The 5,078-nt window shown below is 38.2% G+C and overlaps 2 protein-coding genes across 2 annotated transcripts in view; one reads left to right on the plus strand and one right to left on the minus strand.

Moving 5' to 3' along the window:
- LOC106883770 (uncharacterized) overlaps window positions 1-5,078 on the minus strand; it is a 20,019-nt gene that overhangs the window by 11,549 nt on the left and 3,392 nt on the right. The gene's annotated exons all lie outside the window — the stretch shown is intronic.
- LOC106883777 (uncharacterized) overlaps window positions 1-5,078 on the plus strand; it is an 81,871-nt gene that overhangs the window by 869 nt on the left and 75,924 nt on the right. The gene's annotated exons all lie outside the window — the stretch shown is intronic.

Genomic DNA, 5,078 nt, shown 5'->3' on the forward strand with positions numbered 1-5,078 from the left:
CTCTCTCTCTCTCTCTCTCTCTCTCTCTCTCTCTCTCTCTCTCTCTCTCTCTCTCTCTCCCCACACACACTGTGAAAAGAAGGGAATATGCTGTAATCCAATACAAAATTTGTTTCTTCCAATTTTTTCGTTTCTGATCTTCGGACGATCGAATCGAAGATCGAAAAGAGAAACTCGGAGTACCAATTTTTGATGGTCTCACATTTCTAGATACGAGTTAGACACACAAGTGCGTGCGCGGTTTCCTCTGTGTGTGTGTGTCCGTCCGTATATACAATTTATATATCCAAATAAAATTAAATATATACATGAAAGTATACGTACGCATATAGACATACACACATAAGCATACAGGCGTATGCATACATTTACTCACACGCATACACGCGCGCGAACACATACATATACACATTCACACATCTAGCCATTCATATATTCATACGGATACACACGTATACATATGCACAGACATACACAAATTTGCATATATCTATACGTGTGTGCGCTCTCGCACATGCATGCTCACGCACAGAGATTTACACGTTTATATAATATATATATATACATGATTTAATTGAAATGTATACATTTTTCAAAACTTATGCAAATGCCGTCATCTGTCTGTCTGACATACGCGATTTTCTGTGAGATTATTAACCTGCTAGAAAGAACAGCAAAATCTGGCTCAAATCAAGAATTCTATTGTCGTCAACGTGTTAAATAATGTTGTCAGACTTCTTGCTAAAAAGACTGGTTGGTTACAAATGGAATGTCACAGAAATAATCCATTGACTGAAAAAACAACTATAATTATATTCAATAAAGAAAAAAGAAAAAAAGAAGCTTTTTATGTAGTTGCACAGTCTGCTAGAAATAGCAGCCAAATTTTCTTCAAATCACATTGTAATGTCTGTAAACGAAGAGATACATTGAACAATGTAGGCTTTAATACTGGACTGGACTGCTCAATCAAAGCTGATATGGAGCTTAGAAACAACAACTATAATTCTCTTTCTTTCTTCCTTTCTTTCTTTCCTTTCTTTCTCCCCCTCTTTCTCTTTCTTTCTCTCTCTCTCTGCTGGCGTCACATAAAATTTCGTCCAGTACACTCTGTAACATAATTGGCATTAAGAAGGGCATCTACCAGTGGTAACCATGCCAAAGTAGACATTGGGCTCGCCCAGTCCTCTGGCCTGCAGGCTCCTCCCTGCCAGAACAGAAAACAGACGTTAAATGACGATGATGATGATAAAGATAATGACAAGATATATCATCGTAGTCGACGTCATCGTCGTCGTCATCATTGTCACTTTAAAGTCCACCTTTCCATGCTTGCATGGGTCGGATGAAATTTGTTGAGGTGAATTTTCTATGGCTAGAAGCCCTTCCTATCATTAACCCTCACCTGTTTCCAAGTAAGGTGATTTCCCCCACCCCAACCTCATGACTGAACGTGCTTTTACGGAAGATTGGAAACAAAGGACACTGCTTGCATAACGGTGACACTCGTTTACAACTATCACAGAATGTCAAGGCAAAGAGACAGTTACATATGTACACTCACACTTTGGTATGTCTTCTGGTACAGCCTCTGACTGACCAAAGCCCTGTGAATGGATTTGGTTGATGGAAACTGAAAGAAGCCTGTCAAATATATGTATATATGTGTGTGTGTGTGTGTGTGTGTGTGTGTTGAGTGTTTGACCCCCACCACTGCTTAACAACTGGTGTTTGCATGCTTATGTCCCCGTAACTTAATGGTTTGGCAAAAGAGACTGATAGAATAAGTACCAGACTTTGAAAAGAAAGAATACGTGCTGGAATCAATTCATTCCACTAAAATTCTTCAAGGTGATGCCCCAGCATGGCCACAGTTTAATGGCTGAAACAGGTAACAGATAAAAGAAAAATAATATATGATTGACCACTAGCGGCACTGGCATTGGCCACACTCAAATGGTACTTTTTACATGTCACTGGCAGAGGTGCCAGTCAGGTGGCACTGGCATCGACAACGCTTGAATGGTGCTTTTTACATGTCACCGGCACGGGTGCTAGTCAAGCGGCACTGGCATTGGCCACGCTCAAATGGTGTTATTTATGTGCCAGTCAGGTGGCACTGGCGTCGGCCACACTCAAATGGTGCTTTGGTGCCAGTTAGGCGGCACTGGCATCATCCACGACTACACTTTCACCTGGCTCAACAGGTGTTCTACATAACATCATATATGGAAAGATGTGATAATGATCCTATCGACCGTTCACTTCCTCTGATGTTAAGACATAAGATTGTTATTACCCATTTCCATATATTATGGCTTATATTACATAACATTTGTATGAAAGATATAGAACACAAAATACAGCTTGTTTATGAAAATAACTGTAATGTCAATTTGACTCTTCTCTTTACTGCTTTTAAACTATTACATGTGTGTGTGTGTGTGTGTTCATGTGTATTTATATATATATGTGTGCACAAATCTGCACATACACACACACCGTTTATTCCTTCGTCATTTCATTTTCTAATTACTGCTCTATATTTGACTAACACTTTGTTCTGAAACATATATTGAGTTCTACACCAGGTCATTACCCTTACAATGTCTAAGACAAATATGCATGTGTGTGTGCGTGCATACACACATACATAAATATAGTTATACATATATATATTACTGTCATGCATGTGTGTATGTGTGGGTAGGCAGGGTTGCTTTCATGTAAGAAAAAAATTAGCTTCAAGAAATAAGTCTAAGTGGCCAGTGGCACGAATGTGGACAATAAAGATGATTAATGGTACACTGGACACCATGCGAGATAAATTCATGATTTATTGAAGCTAACCTCCCTTCTGACATGAATAAATAATTTCAATTAAGAAAGAATTCATTTTGTATGGCATTATATATATGTATATATATATATGTATGTATGTCATTATTCAGTTTTCATTCTTGCTAATAAAGGGTTGGTTTCTAACCCTAGATCCAAGGCTCCTTTATAGGAATTTCAACAACGTCAACAGGCTACGTATGTATGTATGTATGGATGGATGGATGTATGTTTTTTGCATGTATGTATATATGTTTGTATGTATGTTTGTTTGTATGTATGTGTGTTTTTTTTGCATGCATTTATGTATGTATGTATGTATGTATTTGGAATAGGTGTTGGTGTGTAGTAACAAGTTTGCTTCTCATCCACATGGTTTTGAGTTCAGTCCCACGGCATGGCACCTTGGGCAAATGTCTTCTACTATAGCCTCGGGATGTTCTTTGCCCTCCCTTCAGTGACCGTCACATTTCCAAGTTTGCTGACATTCCTTGCCCCCCCCCCCACGGTCCCCTGATTTGTCCATGTGTGATTATTTCTTGTGGGGATACCTTAACGCATGTGTGTATATGCATTTGGTAGATGGGAACTGAAAGAAGCTCATGGATTTGGTAGATGAGAACTGAAAGAAGCCCATTCTGTGTGTGTTATGTATCTATGTGTGTGTGTGTGTGTGTGAATAGCATTTATAATGAGTTAATGGAAAGAACAACCAGAATTTATTCTGTAATTCACTACAGAAGTGTATTGTCGTTTCAACTCACCTGTCTGGTTTTAAGCTTTTGTTCTTTATAATGAAACACTTTGTCTTGACATTCACCTGTCTTGTCCTTCAGACATTAATATGCACAAACATATACACATGTATAGACACATGTACACATACATCACGCATGCTTGCTGAGACACACACATTCACATATATATATATATATATATATGTATATATGTGCATATATGTACACACACATGTATGTATGCATGTATGTATCTAATATATATATATATATACTGTCTACTTTGCAGAGTGGTTGGTGTTAGGAAGGGCATCCAGCCATAAAAACCCTGTCAAAAGAGACACAGTAGCCTAGGGTAGTCTTCTACCTGGCCGGCTCCTGTCAACCATCTTATCCAACCCATGCATGCATGGAAGACGGACATTAAACGATGATGGTATTTATATATATATATTACATATATAAACATAGTGGCTACTACTAACTTCAGGCCTCAACAGACTGAGACGATGCTCTTGAAGCCGAGAATTTGAATTTATGGAGATAATATTTACCGGTTTCAAGGTCTGTTGACCACTCCTCAGAGAAGATGTTACTAGTTTTCTTTCCTCTATTGGCAACATAAATCAGCTGTTTATTTCAATGCTATTCATTGGGCAATGACCCCAGGTACATCTCTGATGCACGGTCAATATGCAGTGAAATGGTCCATCAAGAAACTCCCTTTTTTTCTACACATCAATAGTACAAAAAGTGTTGGTTTGTCATGTTTAAATTTATTTCTGTTCTAATTAATGCTGTGTTGTTTATAAATAGACTTATAACATACATATTTGCGTAAAAGTAGATATTTTTAAGAGCGATATACTGTAAAGGTAGATATTTTCAGAGCGAAATGACTGCTGCTGAGATGTCGACAGCACCCCTCCACCCACTCACCCACGTATTCAATTACCTCCCCTTCCCACAGAACAATTGTTTCCCCTGCATCCTCCTCGGTGCATTCATCAACCCTACCCATCTCTTTACTGTACCTACTCACCCATCTCTTCATCCGTTGAGTGTAGTGATTGCGAAGCTGTGAAGCTGTGAAACTGTGAATGCGTATGTGTAGAGGAGGTAGAAGAGAAGCAACATTGACACTGATAACAAGCATGGATTAATTGCTTGCTACTTGTGTGTGTGTGTGTGTGTGTGTGTGTGCACATATATACATGCTGTATTTTATAGCGTAAAAAGACACACAGGTGTATTAGATGTGCTCCAGTTTCAATGGCGCATGTTCACAAAATCCTGTCAAAACAACAAAATTAGTTTTATGGAAGGCCCAATTTCACACAAAGGGCCCCAGGGGTGGGGGTTGTTTTGAAGGAATTTTTTGGGGAAAGAGAAGTGGAAAAGTGGATCTTATATACCTTCAAAAACAATATGTGTATGCACATACGTATATATGTACATATATATATATATATATATATATATATATATATATATATATATATA

This window comes from Octopus bimaculoides, chromosome 22, assembly GCF_001194135.2.
Source record: "Octopus bimaculoides isolate UCB-OBI-ISO-001 chromosome 22, ASM119413v2, whole genome shotgun sequence".
Classification (NCBI taxonomy): domain Eukaryota; kingdom Metazoa; phylum Mollusca; class Cephalopoda; order Octopoda; family Octopodidae; genus Octopus; species Octopus bimaculoides.